The 19825-nt window shown below is 41.2% G+C and overlaps 1 long non-coding RNA gene across 2 annotated transcripts; it reads left to right on the top strand.

Annotated features, from left to right (window-relative positions):
• Positions 1 to 10582: 10582 nt before the first annotated feature.
• LOC129526191 (uncharacterized) lies at positions 10583 to 15739 on the top strand. 2 transcript variants are annotated; one of them, XR_008670807.2, is made up of 3 exons: positions 10583 to 10782; positions 13905 to 14052; positions 15295 to 15739. It is a non-coding gene; the product is annotated as an uncharacterized lncRNA (long non-coding RNA). The 2 variants fall into 2 exon arrangements; XR_008670806.1 differs by lacking the exon at positions 15295 to 15739 and having other exon boundaries at positions 13905 to 14179.
• The last annotated feature ends 4086 nt before the right edge of the window (positions 15740 to 19825 follow it).

The raw sequence follows: 19825 nt of genomic DNA, 5'->3' as shown, positions 1-19825 counted from the left end.
CAGATTATACATGCAAATGCAGTGGGTTGCATTTTAGGACAGGAATTCTGAGCTTAGGGGACCTGAACAAAGGGCAGTAAGCATGCACACCCTTGATTTCAGGATTACTTATTATCTCTATCTTCCAAGGATGTAGGCAAACCTACCCTTTGCTCCCAAGGTACATATGATCTCTGTTTTCAAGTTTGTTCACTACAGAAACATCCTTCAAAAGATAGGCCAGAGCAAAGGACAGGCAGTGTTTCTACTCAAAATATACAGAAATGCAGCCCGGCATGGTGGCTCACACCTGTAATCTCAGCACTTTGGGAGGCTGAGGCAGGTGGATCACTTGAGCCCATGAGTTCAAGACCAGCCTGGGCAACATGGTGAAACCCCGTCTCTACTAAAACAAACAAACAAACAATACAAAATTTAGCAGGGCATGGTGGTGCGTGCCTGTAATCCCAGCTACTCAGGAGGCTGAGGTGGGAGGATCGCTTGAACCGGGAAGGTGGAAGTTTGAGTGAGCCGAGATCTCGCCACTACACTCCAGCCTGAGCGATAGAGCAAGACCCTCCCTCAAAACAAAAACAAAAACAAAAACAAAAAAAATACAGAAATGCAAGAGATCCACAGATAATTATATCCCAACAGTAATATGTCATTTAAAACTTAAATTCCTAATAAATTGAATGAAAATGAATAAAATTTTACTGTACCTTATTTTCAGTTGTGCCCCAAATCCTCTCTACAACTTCCCCTTTTTTGAAAACAGTGGTCTTGAAGAGTTTTCTGAATGTCTTATCATTATTGACATTGCCCCTGGGCAAAAGAAACTTCTCAAACATTGCCGGAGTCTTCTGTATACCGTGGTTTCTGCTTTAATTGTTTCTACCTCAGATTCCTTCTGGCTTAAATATTTCCTCTTTCATGCCTCTGTCCAGGTGACTACCTGCTAGTTATTACCTCTTCTCCACTCCCTGGACTCAGCAATGTTTTCTATCTTCCTACTCCCAACATTTGGTTATTCTGGGTTTCGTGTCATTTGCTCTTGCCTACACGATTTATGAAAGAAGACAAATCCTGACCTTGATCAACTCCACTCCTGAATGCCTTGGCCTCTATCCCTGCATAAAGCTGGAAAGAATCTTAAAAGCTGTCTGGTCCAACCTGCTCATTTTACAGATCTGTGGGGCTCTGTGGTCAAATGAACAAAGGAAATACTAAGTTTAAAAAGTTAAACAGGTGCAACCACTTTGGAGAGCTGTTTGGCAGTTTTTATAACATTGAACATATATACCCTATGGTCCAGCAATTTCACTTCTACATGTTTACCCAAGAAAAATGAAAACGTATGTCTACAAAAAGACTTACATAAGAATGTTCATACCAGCCTTACTCATTATAGTCAAAACTTGGAAACCACCCAAATATCCATCAACAGGAAAATGGATAAACAAATTATGAGATATGTATATATATATATAATCTCTATATATATTACAATATAGATGTATATAATCTCTCACACTTATTTACATACACAATGCAATACAACTCAACAATAAAAAAAAGAACTACTAATATACACAACAGCATTGACACAACTAAAATATCTCACACTGAGCAAAAGAAGCAAGCCACACAAAAATACATGTGGCATAGTCCAAGAACAAGCAAAGGCAGATGATGCTGATAAGCGGTAAGACAGTGGTTGTCTCTGAGTACGGACAGTGGGTTGGCTGGAATCGGGCATGGAGAAACTTTCTGGGGTGATGGAAATGTTCTACATCTTGTTTTGGGTAGCAGTAAACTGAGCATTAAACTCTCAAATATTATTGAGCTGAACACAAGACCTGTGCATATGTTCATTCTACCTCAACTATATATTAAAAAATTAAACATTTCTTTACTCTGCGGCTTTCCAGAGGATTTAATAAGCAAATACGTATTGTGCATCTTTAAGAAGGAGACACAGCGTAGAGTGTTTTTTAAACGTGTTTGAGGAGGGGACATTATTTGAAGGAGCATCTCATGGAACAGGAAACACTGTAGAGGAGTGATGTTTTCGTTCGAATATTGACTTTAGAGCATCTCACCAGGACTATGTTTTCTGCTGTGATTTCCTTCCTTCTGCTCAGCCTAGAGATGGACTGCTCATGCCAATCCATGGGGCAGGGGGGCAGGGGGATGAGGTGCCTGCTGTGGCCCAATTCTCCTGCCTTCCTGTTACCAGACTGGAGCCCTCCATTGGCACCCTGCCCTCTCTAGGCCACTGGATCACCACCACCTTTGCCTGCTGTCAGAGGCAAGAGACCCATTTGGGCATCTGCTGTATTTGCAGAATTGTATCAGTCACATGGTTCATTTATTCAGCCATGGGTGCATGCATTCACTTACTTACAACCTACATCTCTATGAGTGCCTCCACATGTCTATCACTGTGCAGTTCCCTGGAGACACAAAACTGAGTAAGGCATAATGCCTGCCTTAAGGGGGAAAGAGTCACACAAACACAGTTTTGCTTTTTTTTTTTTGAGATGGAGTCTCTCTCTGTTGCCCAGGCTGGAGAGGCGTGATCTCGGCTCACTGCAAGCTCCAGCCTCCCAGGTTCATGCCATTCTCCTGCCTCAGCCTCCTGAGTAGCTGCGACTACAGGTGCCTGCCACCACGCCTGGCTAATTTTTTGTGTATTTTAAGTAAAGATGGGGTTTCATCATGTTAGCCAGGATGGTCTCGATCTCCTGACCTCATGATCCTCCCGCCTTGGCCTCCCAAAGTGCTGGGATTACAGGCATGAGCCACCGCGCCCAGCCACAAACACGGTTTTTAAACAATGCAGAACTGCAGTATTAGAGCAATGCCTAAGGTCTTATTTTTATTTTATCCCTTCTCCTGCAAACATGCGATTCTCTTTTCCTCCTATGGGTCTGCCAAAGGCGAAAATAAGAATACCAACCACCTGATACAAAAGGACAATTATTACTTTGACCAAAAGGATATCTGCTGCAAGAGAAATACTCTAGACATCAGTGGAGTGGTAGGGTAGTGCAGCAGGTAGGGGCTCCAGGGCCTGCTGGGGCTTTGCTGCACATTTTGGGGTGCAGCAGCTAGGAAGGAAACACAGAAGTGGGTGCTCCAATGATGAGGTGACACCTAGATATATAAGTCCTGATCTTTGTAAGTTCAATGGTTTTTTTCTTATCTTGTTTCTCAGGAGGGGCGAAGGGAGGTGAGCTTTATAGATTTTGTAGAAGAGGGCAGTCCCACAAAATGCCTCCTGACTTCTTATTCATTGTTCAGCTCAAACGTGTGATATTTTCTGAGCTTGAACTGGCAGTGGGGCAGGTGGGGAGGGTAAATTCAGCTGTGAGCTGCGCACTCAAGGGCAGCAGAAACAACCGGGCATTGGCCTTGTCAATGACCTTCACAATCAGTTGTCCAAGGAAGGTGGTGAAGTATTATTCAGTATTATTTAGGCTAGAAGGTTCTTAGGGAGCAACATCTCTTGTTTATTGGCCTAAAAAAAATTAACATGCAGCAAGATTGACCTTGGGTGTGTGTAGAATTCTACGCCTTTTAATGAGTGTAGAGAATCAGGTTGCAGAACAGCTTCATCACACCAAAATGTCTTCATGCTGTCCCATTTTAATCACACCCTCATCCCACCCCTGAACCCTAGCAACCACTGATCTACTCTCTGTTGCCAAATTTTTATTTTTGAAATTGCTATATAAATGAAATCATTACAGTACATAACCTTTTGAGTCTAGCTTCTTTCACACGAGGTAACTGTCTGTAGATCATTCTTTAGTAATTCTTCTACAGCACGACTGCTGCCAAAAATTCTCTTATTTTTCATGTATCTGATAATGTTCTTATTCCACCTTCATTCCTGAAGGATATTTTCTTAGAATATAGAATTCTACGGTGACAATTTTTTTTCTTTCAGCATTTTATCATCTTGCCTCCAATTGTTTTAGATGAGAATTCCACAGTCATTTAATTGTTCCTCTATAAACAGTGTGTTGGTTTTCTCTGACTGTTTTAATATTTTGGGGGCTGGTTTTAGTTCTTAGCAGTTTCATTAGAATGTTTGGGCATAGGTTCCTCTGGGTTTGTCCTGTTTGGAGTTCACTGAATTTCTATAGGTTTGTGCTTTTTGCCAAATTTGGGAAGTCAGTCTTTATTTTTTGAGTATTTTTCTGTACTACACTTTTTCCTGTCCTTTTGGAGCTCTGATGACACAAATATTAGGCTTTTGGGGAATTGTTTCACAGGACCCTGAAGTTCTGGGTGGTTTTTAATTTTTTTTTATTTTTCTCAATCTTTATTCTCTTTGCTAAAGCTTTCTAGAGTGTTGGTTCTTACTTCTTAGAACACTTTTATAAAAGTTGCTTTAATTTCTTGTCAAATAACTATCACATTTGTGTTTTCTTCATATTGACATCCATTGTCTTTTCACTCATGAGTTGAGATTTTCCTGGTTCACATGCCGACTAGTTTTGAAGCATATCACGAGCATTTTGAATATTATATTATGAGACACTAGGTCTTGTTTAAATCCTATACAGGTTTGTTCATTTACTTATTTTTTTTTAGCAGGCAATTGACACAATTGGTTTAGACTGCAAGTTCTGATCAGCTTTCTGTGGTTGTGGTTGCAATGTCAGTTCTATTTTCAAAGTCACTGTGGTCCTGTTCACGTTTCTCCTGGATGCCTATTATTTCATGGTCAGGATGGGACCTAGATAGCGATGTAGCTGTTAATTCAGTTCTCAAAGTCTCTGTTATGATGTTTGTGATCAAATCCAAGAATGCATAGCTCAAGGGTGTGCCCAAAAGCCAGCAAATAACTTTCTGGGTTTGTTTTCCCAAGCTCCTTTCTCTCTACCATCTCCCTGGCACTTTCTAGTTTCCCAGGATTCACCTTTTTGGCTATCCATCCAGAAAGCTGGAGCCTTATCACCCTGCTCTTCTGTGCACTTATTGTGACTCTGCCCTGTCCAGGACCAAGTGGTGGGAGCCCAGAGAAAAGAAAAAGCATGGTCTTGGGACCATGGTTCCTTTGATTGAAGAGGAAGGTCCCGCTTCGACAGCATATTCTGTGCTGCGGGCCTTCCATGCTGTGGCTGCCACTGCCAGAAGACTCTTCTCTCACCTTGAGTCTGAACTAGAAGGTTTATGCTGGAACCCTCCCTGTCACAAAGGCTGCCTTGAGTCCTGTCCAGGGAATACAGAGGGTAAACATGGTAAATCCACAGTCAATTGGTGATACTTTTGAATTCTGGTTTTCTTCCACAATCTACCTGCTACTGTTTACTTTTTCAAGAGTTCTCAAGCAGCTGCCCCAAGCATTCTGTCCAGGTGTTACAGATACATTCTATGGGAGAACCAGAACCAAAACCTGTTCCTGGATTTTTGCAGAGCCATTTCCCCAGTATCTCCTTGGTCTGAGATCTGGGGACATTTTCCAGGTTGCAAAGCTAGAACGGATACATCATCCTGAGAGTTTATGATGGCAATTGTTAAATATGTGAGTTTGTATGTTCATGTGTATATGAGTATTTATTAAGTACTGAAAATAGACATTGCAGGTGAATTCAGGCAATATGAAAGCTACAAAGGGGAACCAAATCCTTGTTTCCAAACTGGAGTGGTGGTCACCTCCTCATATTCCTAAACCACTGCAGAGGGGAAGAGAGCTTTTTCCACCTGTTCAGCAGATGCAGTACTGTAGGTAACAGCTTGCCAGCAGACCTATTGTTCTATTGGGCAAATATAATATTCTAGCCATGGAGCTGTCAGCTCTGCATCAACTTGCAGGTACCATCTAAACCTTTTTTTCTCTTCCTTTTATTTATTTCTTCTTCCTGCCCCTTGTTTTGGAGCAATGTGATGTTAGGACACACATGATTAGATCTAGGTAACAGAAAGGGATAGGTGGAGTGTTGATGAAAAGGAATGAGGTTCTTACATGTTGTACATGTTGTGATCCAGGCTGGGGCAATCTTTGGGTTGGGGGTGGGAGTTGCAGTGCAGAAAACCCTTGACTGATAAAGATATAGATGTGCTTGCCAATGTCACCCAAGGGATAAACAGCTTGCCCGCCATAAAATCTCATTAGTCCTGCCAGGTGAATGAAGAAATGTAAAGATGTGTGGCCCCAGTCTAACTAAAGCCATCATCTCAAGAATGTCTCAGCAGTGTGTTACGGGTCTGTTTGAAGATTTCAATTTACCTGTAGTAGGTTTGCTTTGTTTCCTTCCACTAGAGGAAAACATTCAGCTTGTTTTATTGTTTTGGATTCATTTTCAGAGGACCAAAAATATCATAGCCCTCTCTCCAAAAAAAAAAAAAAAAACAAAAAAAAAAAGTAAAAATACTAACCATTTGGCTGTCCTCCCCAGCACACACACAATCTTAAAGGAGATTTCAGTTTGTGCAACAATGGGTCACTTTTGTGGGTGTACAAGTTGAATGAGATAGTTGTGAATTCACTTGTGGTGGAAAAACATGCTGAGAATTTGAAAATGTCTCTGAAGAAAAGACATTGTATTATATTTTCCTTTTTGACATATTTGGTGAGTATAAGAAACATCATCAATTCTTTCAACAAATGTTTACTAGGAACCTCTGAATGCACGGTCAGTGTTAGGAGCTACAAGAGATGTAGAGGATACACCAAGAGCAAGGGCCTTACTCTCTCAGAGCTTCCAATCTGCCTGTAAAGACGATACAGTCGTAGGTGGTGTTGTCTGAGTGTTCACTCAGTTGCCAGGTCAGAAAGCTTGGCCAAGCTTCAGCTTCACTGGTTCCTCACTTCCCACATTCAACTGGTTGCCAAGTCATCTTGATCCTATTTCCAAAATGCTTCTCAAATTTACTTGGTTTTCCTCCTCCTACTGCTGCTGCAACTCTATCAGGCTTTCACTTACTTCAATTGCCCAGATCATAGCAATTTCCTTCTAACCAATCTCCAATCAAGTCATGTATCTGGTCATGACTTTTCCCTATTCAAAATTTCTTCATGGTTCTTTATTATGTCCAGAATAAGGCCCACAGCTCCTTAGCACATACATTATTCTGGTCCAAACTTCCTCTTTCATGTCTGTCTTCCACTGGACCTGTAACATGAGGTGCTCTCTGAGAAGACCATGGATTTGCCCACTCCTATGCCTTTGTTCTTGTTATTCTTCTGCTTATAGTCCTCTCCTTTTTTTTTTCTGCCAAGCAAAATCAAACTTGTTCTTCAATATGAGGTCAAATGCTGCTTCTTCAGTGTGGCCAGTCACCGGTTATAGCTCCCATTTCTAGGCTCCTGTAGAACTTTGTTTAGGTATCATTTATTCATACATTCATTCGATGTATTCATTAAGTAATACTTTATTACTGGGCAATAGACTAGCTGCTGAGAATGCAAAGGTAAGACATCATTCCTGGCCTCAAGGGACTTAGTCTAGTGAGGAGATGAATTTGAACATAATAAGCATATGCAATGAGAAAAGATAGTGGTTATAATGGATGTGTGTACAAAGGTGTGTGTGTGTCTATGGGAGGTCCAGGAGAAGCAGCCACTAAATCTGCCTAGAGGAACTTCCATAGGACACAGCATTTGAGCTGAAGCTTGGTGGTCGGTTAGGGTTTTCCTGGTAGACAAGTAGAGGCAGGAGATTTCAGGTCGAAGAGCACAGTGAAGGCACTGAACCATGCAGAGCAAGGCACCCGAAGAAGGAGAGTCCACATTCACAGATGCAAAGCGTGAGGGCAGCTGTAAGGTTTGTAAGGCAGCATACAGGACAGATGCCGAAGCAGAGGCTGTGTGACTCTGTCCGGAGACGATGACCAGGGGTTCCTGCAATGTGTGGGAGGTTAGACTAACTGCTGGGATTAGATTCCAGGAACAAAAGCATTTCGGAAATATGTGTGCTTAAAAAAATGTAGATAAGGGCTGGGCGCGGTGGCTCATGCCTGTTATCTCAGCACTTTGAGAGGCCAAGGTGGGAGGATCATCTGAGGTCAGTAGTTCAAGACCAGCCTGGCCAACATGGCGAAACCCCACCTCTACTAAAAATACAAAAATTAACTGGGCATGGTGGCAAGCGCCTATAATCCCAGCTACTCGGGAGGCTGAGGCAGGGAGAACTGCTTGAACCTGGGAGGTGGAGGTTGCAGTGAGCTGAGATTGCGCCACTGCATTCCAGCCTGGGTGTCAGGGAGAGACTCCGTCTCAAAAAGAAAAAAAAAAAAAAGTAGATAAGTCTGTTGGAACCATTTTTAATTTAAAGGATACTCTCGCTCCCCCAAATGACAGCAGTACTAATCATATAGCAACATATTTGTTTCTGAGTGCTTAGACCAATATGTGAATTAAATTAATTCTTCCCACTCTTTTTCACTACCTTCTCTTTCTCTTCTTTCTTCCTTTCCTGGGAATTACTGTAAGATAGTACTTATGGTATATATTTAACTGATGTTGAATTTTGACTGGAAATAGTAAGTCTAAAATCTAAAAATAATTAGAGGAATATTCCATACCTATTACTATAAAAATCAACTAAATCTATCTTATTTTTAGCCATGTGACTCTTCATTCTGTTTCTGCTTCCCACCCCGTGTGGACTACGGCTCACACACAGGCGTGCACACACACAGAGCTTCCCCATTGCTGATATAAAACACAATTGCTAGATTCCTAGCCCCATCCCCACTGATTTGGGAGGAGGCAGGTGAAGCTCAAGAATGTCTAACACAGGCTCCCAGGTGATGCCCACGCTGCCAATCCGGACACCACTCTTTGAATCACATTTCTCTACGTGCTGCTATCTCCATTATTAAACTCTAAACATATGGATTAGAGAACACTAATCCATATGTTACTTGCTGAGTTGAAAGACATTTTAAGAGGTTATCTAGACTAATCATCACTTTGAGCTACTATCCAAGGCTACTCCAATGAGGTGCCAAGTAAATGCAGTTAAATGTAGTTTCAAGTCTCCGTCCTCATAGAGATAGAACTTGGTTGTTCTGGGTATCACATTTTGTTAATCTTGCATAAGAAACAATCCCGTGACACAGTATATGTTATCACGCATATAACAAATGACACATGAACTTCCAAACCACAGTAGTTAATGCCTGGGGACAAAGGTAACTGGCTAATTGAGCTTCTTTAACTTGACTTTCAAATAATTGCCACCTCTCTGTATCCTCAATCATTAAACCTATTTATTTTTCTCATGAACTTTACTGAGGACTGATTTAGGTACAATAAGTTGCACCCATTTAAAGTGTACACCAGTCTAACTTTTAAAACTACTAAATTACTAATGACTTATTAATTTAAAATTATTCATCAATATGAGTAAAAATATTTTTAGAAAGCCTACACAACTGGAAAGTACTACATGCTTTTAGAAGGAGGGAGACATATGATTTTCTATTTTTGGAATCTATTGGGTACACATGATAGAAAGGCAAGCGGGAGTAAATGGGAATCAGGATGAGACTGTCCACAAGGACCTTAGAAAACCTTGGAGGTGCATCTGGCATCTGGTGCTCCTGAACTTGGCTTGGTTTGCTCAGATAGCAAAGGCTGCTCTGGGAGGATTTGGGCTGTGAGAATGGAGCGAAGGGGATGAGTCTTTGTCATGCTTTCACGGCTGTCTGTCACTTCCTTTATGTTCCCAATGTCCCCACCCTGGTAGGCCCCGTCTGAGTTACACCTAGATTATTATTAAAAACCATCAGCGTTTCTCCTTGATTCCTGTCTCTCCCCATATAAACCTATATTGCATCTGTGTTTATGCCACTTTCCAACTAACAAAACTTCAGAGACTCTCAGGGTGAAGTCAGAATCTTCCCTCTGGCATTTGAACCCCTCAACTGCATAACCTGTGCCTCATCCACTGATGTCACCTAATTTCAGAGGCAAATCACCTGCGGCAGATGAATGGCTCTGTTGACTTGCTCTTACCTTCATGTCTTCCTGCCTGCTGGAAAATCCCTTCATTTTCCTTACCTTTATTTCATGGTCCGAATGTAGTTCTCTATCAACTTCATGCACACAATTGAGACTTGATTCTCTCAGAATTCCCTCTGCCCATTTTTGTAGTTCTCACCTTCTGAACTACTCGTTTTATACATAATCATGAACTGCTTTGGATTTGTGTTTAATAGTTCATGGGCATATGTTCTGTCTCTCAAGTGGAATATAAACTGCTTGAAGGTCAGGGACCATGCTGTGGAATACTTCTTGGATTTTAGGATTGTTAAGTAATTACAGTAGTAAAAAAGATACCTTAATGTATAACTGAATGTCTTGAGACTTTCCACATAAATCCATGAATCTGAAAACAATCTTTTGTTAGACCATGTATCTTGTTTTTTTATTTTAAAAATATGCTATTTTTATAGGCACTAAGGGAATGCAGAGTAGTGATAATAATGACGAACATTTATGGTGTTTTTACTGTGTGTTGTGCACTTTCCTCAGTGCTATGCTGTGTAGTAACTGCCTTAATCCTCCTGACAACACACAGAGACTGGTGCTATTATTATCCCCATTCTATAGCCACGGAAACTAAGGCACAAAGGGTGAAGTCATTGGCAAGGTCAGAAAGCCAGACTTGAGGGAGCTGGGCCTGGTGCCCACCAGCTTAACCACAGCACACACTGCAACTCATTCATACGAGAAACACACGAAATGTAGGCTGTGTTGAGAAATAAATAGCAGAATTGTAATTAGGGGCCAGAGGAAAAGGTTGTGAAGACCATGTCAAGATTTATGCCTGTGAGATGGTGAGTAGGAACATGTCTTCTCTGTAATGAAGGTGTTATATTCTAATAAACGCAGGAGAAGGAAGAGTTCATTATCGGTAGGATCTATTTTTAGATCCTCTTTCTTATGTCATTACGAAGAAAATATAAAGTCTCCCATTTGATTGCTCTGTATATGACAGGGTCTGATCTATTTTTTTTTTTAAGATTCTCTATCTAAACTGTATTTTCCTGAGTTTTTCCATTAAAAATCTCCTTTTCAAGCCCAGCAAATGTTTAATCTTTTCTACTTTAATAGCTGGAAATTCTCCTTTGGGGGTCGTAAGCTCTTTAAATATTTTTAGGTTGCCAGATTTCTTCTGTCGGCTCTCCAGGAAGCCAATTTTTTTCCTAAGAGTAGTCCAGCTCTGTCTTTTGCACACTCACTGCATCACAATAAAATGCTCCCTAATTACCACCTTTGTGGGATCCCAGAGGTGTGAGTATTTGTCTCCAGGCTATTGCTGCAGACTATAAACTCTTCTCAGATGAGAGATAAACCTCTTCATTATTTAAGCCTCCAGGTCTGGTAACAGGAGTTTACTCCACACAAATTGTTTCCAGTCTTGTAAAAGAAGTGATCAAATGAGACATGCAACTCACCTTGAGATAATTTCTAAAGGGAGTAGTTAACGGAATCTTCCTTCTGGGTGGTGCCCAGTTCGAAAGAGATACTGAAAAGTCAAATCCTTTTATTATTTTGTGTCTTCATTTCTAGTTGGAGAAGGGAGTTAAGAGGTAAGCAGATGAGGAAGTGTTACTTCTGCGAAGACATAAAGTCTAGTATACTCTAGTGGATATTTTCTTCTAACTATGGCTTCTTTAAGAAATTTGAGTCAAATAGCTAAACCTATGTTTTTACTAGAAACTATTTTAATAGATAATATATTCATATTTATAAAATAAATGTATGCTTATTTGGCTTAACCCTAAAGTGAAACATCATATATACATGTATAATTTGTAGACACATTGGAATTCAATGGAAAAATACATTATTAAATAATGTATGATTATTTCCTTATTATCCATGGGGAAAATTACAGAATTGGCCACTCGTCGGCTACGTGCTTATCCTCTGAGATTTTTTTCTTTTAAAATAGGAGGTATTCACTTTTCTAATCACCGTGAATAGGAAGTCCTGTGGAATGTTTTCAAGGGGAGCTTAGTGGAGGAACAGTGATGGGGATGGGGGGCTCTGTGCTGCTCAGATTCTCGCTGTGTGCACCATCTTATCTGTCAACAGTGGCAGTTCAGGAAAAAGGGCAGCTATCTAAGTGATGGTGGCATTTAGAATCTTTGTGGTTTGAGCTCTCGGTCCAACTCTTGGATTTCTCTCCCAAGTGACCTCAGACCTATTTGACTTACGTACTACATTTCTGGAAAAAGCAGATGGATTTTTCCAGAACCACAAGCTGTGTTCTTTTAAAACTGTGATCACTTTCAGCAGCCACTGAGATGTACAAATAGTCCAAAGAGCAGTGGTTGCCAACCTTGGCTGCATATTAGAATCACTTGGGAAACTTTAAAAAAAATACTGGTGCCCAGTTCCTCCCCACCAGATTAAATTTTAATTGGCCAGGGTGGGACCTAGACACCTGCATGTGTGAAGCTCCCCAGGGGATTCCAGTGTGCTACAACTTAGAGAATCACTGCTCTAAAGACATGCTGAGAAGAAAGACCTTCCCCTTCCCTCACTGGCTGGCTGCTTGTGCACCTTTAGACATGGTAGCAACAGGGGTGTTATATAGGTGTTAATAAGCTACAAAATTACTGAATGGCTGCAATGAAAGGCACTGTCAAAGCAAAGGGTTATAACGAGTATTACTCTTATTATTTTATTAGAAAACATTGCTAATACCAGACATCTATGGATTACCAGCTCAGTTATGAAGCACCTTCACATATACCACCTTTTTTGTCCTCATAGGCACCCTGTGAGGCAGAGAGGGAAGGTATGATTATGTACATTTTTTTTTTTTTTTTGAGATGGAGTCTTGCCCTGTCACCAGGCTGGAATGCAGTGGCCCGATCTCGGCTCACTACAACCTCCACCTCCTGGGTTCAAGTGATTCTCCTGCCTCAGCCTCCCGAGTAGCTGGGACTACAGGCATGTGCCACCACGCCCAGCTAATTTTTTTGTATTTTTAGTAGAGACGGGGTTTAACCATATTAGCCAGGATGGTCTTAATCTCCTGACCTCGTGATCCGCCCGCCTCGGCCTCCCAAAGTGCTGGGATTACAGGCACGAGCCACCGCGCCCGGCCGATTATGTACATTTTTTATAAGTGAGGAAATGAAGGTCAGAAAGTTGAATGGGGCCAAACGTGGTGGCTCATGCCTGTAATCTCAGCACTTTGGGAGGATCCCTTGAGCCTAGGAGTTCAAGACCAGTCTGGGCAACACAGCAAGACCCGTCTCTACAATAAATTTAAAAAATTAGCCAGGTGTGGTTGGCACACATCTATGTAGTCCCAGCTATTCAAGAGGCTGAGGCAGAAGGATCGCTTGAGCCCAGGAGTTCAAGGATGCAGTGAGCTATGATCGTACCACTGCGCTCCAAACTGGGTGACAGAGTGAGACCCTGTCTTTTTTTAAAAAAAAAAAAAAAAAAAAAAAAGGCAAACGACATGTCCAAGATCATACACCTTAATAGCTGGCAGACTTGTGGTTAGAGTCCAAGTTTTTTTGTTGCTATTCCCTTTCAACAAATTGGCACTATTATACCTTAGAATCCCAAACAGTCCTAGTCAGTTGCTGTGTGATCCACAGTTGTTTAACCTCTGTGAACCTCAGTTTCCTCACCTACAAAATGGGTATAATACTTGTACCTATTTTACAAGGCTGCTCTGAGCTCAAATAAGCTGAAAAAAGATAAAGCATCTCACAGACTATAAAAATAGATACAAATATAAGCTGTTGCTATTATTATAACTAGTGGGAGAAGGCAGTAGTTTGAGAGAGGTCATGTTATTTATGATGCTGTTATCCTGCTCTTAGGATTTTAAATTAAGCCCAAAACAAGGAGAACATATCTTATTCTTTTTAATATAGTCTGCATTTGTTTTTGACCTAGTTTGTTTATTCATTAATTCAACATCCAGGGTTGCAGAATTGACCTGAGCAGACCAGGCTTCCGAGGGTCAAAAAAGCGTCTGAAGGAGAGACACTGAGTGCATTCTGGGTTCACATTCCCCTCCTCTACTGCATTCCTGAATTTTCTGCCTCACAGCGGCATCTGAAGCAGTGGCTGTATGTGTCCTTAACCACCCTTCAAGTCCACAACATGTCATATTACCTCATTTTGGCTCCCTGGGACTATTTTGGAGGACCTGAATTAGTCATGTGGGGTACTTGATTAAAAATCACTTGAACAGCCCTTTTCTTTTGCTCAACACTGGGTCTCTCTGTTTGAGAGCAGACCTGGGTTAGAAGAGCAATGCCTGAGGTTTCTCTCATAAGAGATGAAAATAGGGAATCAGTTAAGAAAAAAAGGCCGGGAGCGGTGGCTCATGTCTGTAATCCCAGCACTTTGGGAGTCTGAGGCGGGCGGATCACGAGGTCAGGAGATCGAGACCATCCTGGCTAATACGGTGAAACCCCCTCTCTATTAAAAATACAAAAAAATTAGCAGGGCATGGTGGCGGGCGCCTGTAGTCCCAGCTACTTAGGAGGCTGAGGCAGGAGAATGGCGTGAACCCGGGAGGTGGAGGTTGCAGTGAGCCGAGATCGTGCCACTGCACTCCAGCCTGGGCGACAGAGTGAGACTCTGTCTCAAAAAAAAAAAAAAAAAAAAAACACAAAAGAAAAAAAGATGAAAGAAATGGGTTCTTTAAATCTCACGTTCATCATTCAATCCACTGTCAGTGAGACATCTGATGGTACTTAGTTGCAGATATAAAGAATCCTCATTTAAAAGTACAGGTCATTTTATACCTATTTTTTTTCATTTAGCACTGTCAAGTTCCACTATTTTTTCCATAATTCTCTCCAGCACAGTGCTCCATGTATAACAGATTTTCAATAAATGTTGTCAGGAACTTCTTTCTCTATCCTTAATCTCTATGACATTCATTCATTTGTTCATATAAGAAACATCTATTAGGTTTTGACTTTATGTCAGGCACTATGCTAGGGCTGGGGATACGAAACTGTAGAGACCTACTCCCCATTCTTAAGGAACTTGTCTAGTGGGAAAACAGAGAAGTGAACAGATGATTCAATTCAGAGTAAGTGCTGTGATGGTGGGGGCACAGGGTTCTATGGGGCACATGGAAAGAAGACCGGGGTCAGGCAATGGGTTCCACAGGCAATGCCTGAGCTGATTCTTGAGGGGCAAAGAGGAGCTGGGAAGGTGACAGGTACAGTGGGGGAAGGTGGGTATAGGCAGAAGGAGGACATGTGTAGGCACAGAGGTCTGGGAGCATGAGGAGGCAGAAAACAAGGAAGAGAGAGCAGGCCAGGTCACCATGTACTCTGCATTGCATCCTGCAGGCTGTGTTTGCTACACCTACTAGTAGTTCATGAATTAAATGTAAATGAAATAGGATAGAGAACATCAGAGCACAGGACAGTAACAGGACAGTAACTGAGGCCCTCAGTCCAACAACCTGCAAGGAACTGAATTCTGGCAACCACCATGAGAGCCTGGAAGCAGATCCTTCCCATGTCAAGCCTTCAAAAGAGATCCCAGCCCTGGATGACACCTTGACTGCAGCCTCATGAGACATCCTGGAGCAGAGAACTCACTAAGCTGTGACTGGATTCCTGACCCACAGAAACTGTGAAGTAAATATGCATTGTTTTGAGCAAGTTTGTGGTAATTTGTTATGCAGCAATAGATAACCAATATGCAGCCTAATTTATATTTGACTTCCTCTGCTTCCTTAGCTTCAGCCTCACATTCCTGACTTGACAACCCTCATACAGTGACACCTACATCAAACCCAAATACACTTTCATACATTCACACTCATCAGAGCAGCAAAAATAGAAATGTCAGATAATTCCAAGATATGATGAAGTGGGAATTCTCTTACATTGCTGTTCTGACAGTACATGAATACAGTTACTTTAGGGAACATTGATGAAATCTAGGAAAACTGAAGATAAACCCTTTGCTATCTATCATTCTACTTCTTGGATAAACTCTCCAAAACCTTTCACACATACGTACATGGAAATATTCAAGAATGTTTGTTGTACAACCTTTAGTATTAGTGAAGGATAGAAATAAACTAGTCATCAAAGGAAATAGATGAATGGTATTATATGGTTACGGCAATTAAAATGAGTGAACTAAATCTATTAACGTATAAATCTCAGAAATATATTGTTAAATAAAAAAAGGCAACCTCAAGAAAGCATAGTATAACAACATTTATAGAAAGCTTGAAAATACGCAAAATGATATTATGTAATGCCTATAATATACAGATATGTAATAATAGTAAAAGAACATGAATCCAAAAATAACATCAAAATCAGGATGTGGTGAGTACCAGGGTTTCTTTTTTGTTATGCAACTCTCTATAATTCTTTTTTGTGTTTTAAATTTAAAAAAACTAAAATACTTTTCTGTCATGAAGGTGTAAATCCTGGAACAGATCGAGAAGGAAGAAACATATGTTTCTTCCAAATCTTATGTAATTGCCATACTTACTTTATTTCATCTTAACTTCACTTTCAGACAGTAAGAACAGGTAACCAGTAATTTGGGAAAAAGGGATCAAGATGAGGTTGAGTAAGTGCTGTTAGAATCCTTTATTGTCAGTGATGATTTTTTTGGAAATGTGAAAATTGAGGTGAGACTTGAGAAAGGAGTGAGGCAGACCAGCGAACATAAGGAGAGAATATCAGGGAGAATCAGATGATGAACAGTTTGCTTGAATAGTTAACCATTTAGGAACGATTCATGTAAGCCAACGTTTATGATTTTGTATCATTTATGCACATAAATCACAAAGATGACCTCAAATGCATGAGAAACAGGAGGGAAGAAAGGAAATGGAATTTTCCTCCAAAACTCATCACTCTCAATTCTCTATAGTGGAAGTAGAACAGACTTAAGAAAAAAAGGAAAAGAAAGGATTTCAGACACGGGAGGGGCCCTGGAGAGGGTTTGCATCTCCTTAGAAGGGAAAACGGGATCCCAGCTGTACTGCTCCTTTTTCATTCATACTTGAAATGTTCTGTGGTTGGGGTTGCCTGGCACAACGCTGTCTTCTATGAATAGAAAACCTGATCACAAGCTGCTCTTCCTCTGTGACATGCCACCTACATTGTAACATGCTTCAGTGGGTAAATCAGAGGACATGCTTTTCAATTCACTAGAAGATTCTCTGCATGGCACAAACGAAGTAACTCTTGCCAACATTTGCCTGAGTAATTCACTTTGAGTTATGTATTCTTCTACCAAATGCAAGGTCCTAAAACAGGTGAAAAAAGTGTTGCTAATGTCTTAGTATCTAGCAGAGTATCTGCAATGACTTACTGCAGTGCTCAATGAAAATACTATTCCTCCAGCTATCACAGATGACTATATATCCATTCATTGAGTTATGTGCCCACAACACTCCAAGTGTTACAAATCCACTTAACAGCCTCAAGTCCTGGGTTTTCTGTTCATATTTCTGAATTAGCATAAAGAAATGCAAAATCACAAGCAAGGAGAATCCTCATAGATTGCTGCCAAGAGGTTTTGTGTTTATCTTGGCATACATAAGAAATATTTTGAGTTCCTGAAATGTGGAGCAGTTCTTTTTATTAGGAATATGTGATTAAGTGACTTTCACTTCTAATGGGAGACTGAGGCATAAGTATAGTAAGTTCATGAATAAAATAGAGCAAAAGCCTCATTTTGACTGGATAAGGCAGAAACATAGGTATTAGGTATTAGTATAAGGTTCTTCATTTCCTCCTCTTGTCTACTATCTCTTTGGATTACATGCGAGAAAAGGCAGCATCAGAGAGAGAAAATTGACACCTTGAAAATCTACCTTTTAAATCCTTCTCTTCCACTCAGTCAAGTTCCATTTCACTGTATGAGGTCTCTGGTACTAGTTCCTGGCTTTCTTCATCATTAACTTTCTGCTTCCTCTCACTTGCTAATAACGAGTAAAACTGTAACAAGTAAAGAAGCTGAATTTCTGCATATCTGAGAGAGGACAGATTCCATATGGGTTCAGGCCATACTCTGATGGACAACTGCAGGCTCACCGCTAGTGATCCCTACAGGTCAGGCTGTGACTGGGGTCCAACAGTGACAACTGCTATAGTGGAACAGGATCTTTGCTTTTCATGGATCTGAAATCCAGAGTACCTCTACATGTTAGGACTGGCCTCTTAGCTGCATCTCAGGTCATCTGGCTATTTAAGAACTCCCAATCCTCTAAAGCAGTGTTTCTTAAACCCTTTTGATGGACACTTATGGCAGGAAGTACATCTTACTTAACAATCCATATTAGTCAGGGTTCAGTCAGGAAAAAAGAAACTTTAAGTAGGTATTTTAAGAGCAAGAATTTAGCACAGGGAATTGATTAGACAGATGTTCAAGGACTGAAAAATTAAAAAAGGAACACTGGAGTAATACATAGGTTATAACTGCAAGAAGCAGCTCCCGCCTGAAGGGCTGGAGATCAAAGGAAGGAGAGGAGGTTGGGGTTTGTAGGAAAGGCCTGTTGAAGCTGGGGCACAGGCTCCTGAAGAGGGACACTGTCTGGCTGCTGCTGCAGGTAATGCTTTGGGGAGGAGGGAGAAGAGATGCGATGAGGCTGGTTGAGATACAATAAGAAGCTGGAGACAAGTAAAACTGCCACCAGGCTAAAAGTCTGTGGCAGAAGTGATGCTGCCAAGCATAGCAGGCTGTCAGGAAGGAGCAAGTTGCTTCCCTCTCCTCCAGCCTTGTGCTCTTCCTCTGGTCCTGCTGTGCCGCCCCAGCCTCTCCACCCAGATGACGGAGGAGAAATGCGGTTTGCACAATTCCAGCCCCACTAACACAAAGCAGAGGACAGAGGGTAGGTTTGAAGCTGAAAGATGACAGCTCAGTAACTGCCATACGATACTTGACCCTAACCATGCACATCCCCTCTGGATTTCATTTTCTACCGCATTCTATTGCATTCTACTTTACCCTACACTACCTTACCTTATCACTTTTTAAATATTACAAAGCCGGAAGAGACCCATCACATTGACTTCATGACCTACTAACAGACCGTGACCCACAGTGAGGAAAACTCTGTTCTAGATCTTTACGGTAAGAGGGCCTGAATGTTGGAATTCAGTGCTACTTACATACTGAATTCCTTCCACAGCAACAGCAACTTAAGGAATTACCTCCCAAGGTACTCCTCCACTGAATATGTATGGGGGCCCACAGTTCTATAGGCTTCAGGGAAACTTAAATCAAGAGGCTGCAAATGTCCTGCATAGTACTAGAAGAGGGAGAGCTACCAGATAAAGGAGGTTTTGCTAAGGGGAAAAGATAAAAGAACTACCAATCAAAAACATTTATTGTGCCCTTATTATATGTAGAGTATTATGAAGGTGTTTTTGAGAATACCCAGAAATACACGTTGGAGGAGCTTGAAATATAGTGAGAAAAGACAAAAAGCCAATGAGTAAACAATACATGAGCAGCCACTCAGCAGTATGGTCAGCTGTCAAGGGAGTGAGATTGGCAGGAAATATTCTGAGCACAGAGCAGGGTGATATGACTGAGCAGGAATGATCTGGAAAGGTTTCATGTGAAGGTTTGTTTTCAGAATACGTAGATCTTAGATAGGGTAAGGTGCTGGTATCTTAGATGAAGAGAACAGAAGTAACAGAACAAGTTAAGGAAGAATGGGCCTGCTTGTGCAGTGCTGGAACTTGTGGATCAGAACCAGCAAGAGAAATTGGAGCATCACCCACGGCCAAGGCGGAAGCTTGCAAATGGAAAAGGTGTAGTGACTGAACCTTGGCAACTATCCTCACATTTAAGAAGCAGGTAAAAGAGCTGGTGAATAACATAATGAAGTCTGGT

The sequence above is a fragment of the Gorilla gorilla genome, chromosome 14 (assembly GCF_029281585.2).
Source record: "Gorilla gorilla gorilla isolate KB3781 chromosome 14, NHGRI_mGorGor1-v2.1_pri, whole genome shotgun sequence".
Lineage (NCBI taxonomy): Eukaryota > Metazoa > Chordata > Mammalia > Primates > Hominidae > Gorilla > Gorilla gorilla.
Note: the sequence above shows the minus strand (reverse complement) of the source record. Positions and strands in the feature narration are given on the sequence as shown.